We start from the raw sequence: 1,157 nt of genomic DNA, 5'->3' as shown, positions 1-1,157 counted from the left end.
GCCCCCCGCCCCCCCGGCCAGCTTTCCATGTACTGAGCATGACGTCCCATGGTATGGAATGTCCCTTTGGCCAGTTGGGGTCAGCTGTCCTGGCTGTGCCCCCTCCCAGTTTCTTGTGCCCCTCCAGCCTTCTCAGTCGGTAGAGCATGGGAAGCTGAAAAGTCCTTGGCTAGTGTAAGCACTACCTAGCAACAACTAAAACATCGGTGCGTTATCAACTTTGTTCTCATCCTAAATCCAAAACACTGTACCAGCTACTAGAAAGGAAATTAACTCTGTCCCTGCCGAAACCAGGACACTGGCAAAAAGAGCACCTGATTAGTTATTCTGAATTAAAGTACCCATTCGACAAGGAAGCATGTAAAACGCATTTGGCAAAATTAAGAAGTACTGCAGTGTCTATAAAAAGTGAAGAAAAATCACGATGTGTCTAGACCCTGACCTACAAACCATTTCAATCAACAGAGGTCTTTCTGTCGACTTAATCCACTTTAGATAAGTCTTGTGGTCCACTAAGTCTATATCAGTGTAACAATGAGTTATGCTCACATCTAAATCTTCCTAGCTTTTAACACGACTTAAGCATACGCTTAAACTTAAGCAGAACCTTAAGTGATTTCAATACAGGGATGTTGAAATGTCCTGTCAAACAGGAGCTTTAATGAAAAGGGAAACTTACAAATTAACATGAACACAACTTCTGCGTGGGGAATTAGTTCCCTGATGCTACAGGCAGCTAAGTTTTATGATCCAAAACAAATCTAAATTTGGAAGGATCTCTTAATATGCTCTACCTTCCTGTGTCTATTTTTAATAGTTTGGAAGGTCTGCTGGAAAGAGGATCTCCTGATTCCCACTGATTCTCAGACTCTTGCCTAGTCCAGGTTCTTTGTGATATCCCACTGCTTTCTTTTCAGTATTACCACGTTTTAAAAATTCTTCTTGCAGACAAATGGCCCTGTACTTCTTGGTAAACTGGACCATTGATTGTGATGTCAATACTTGTTATCTTTGGTACTGAAATATGAATGTTTTCAACTGAGTCATGCATGTACATAAATCACATTTGATGCAATAGCTCCAGTATACCGGTGGGATTTTTTTTAAACAAAACAAATTTTATGACATTTACCTGTTTGTTTGTTTGTTTTTTTAAA

The sequence above is a fragment of the Aptenodytes forsteri genome, unplaced genomic scaffold (assembly GCF_000699145.1).
Source record: "Aptenodytes forsteri isolate BGI_AS27 unplaced genomic scaffold, ASM69914v1 Scaffold231, whole genome shotgun sequence".
NCBI lineage: Eukaryota > Metazoa > Chordata > Aves > Sphenisciformes > Spheniscidae > Aptenodytes > Aptenodytes forsteri.
Note: the sequence above shows the minus strand (reverse complement) of the source record.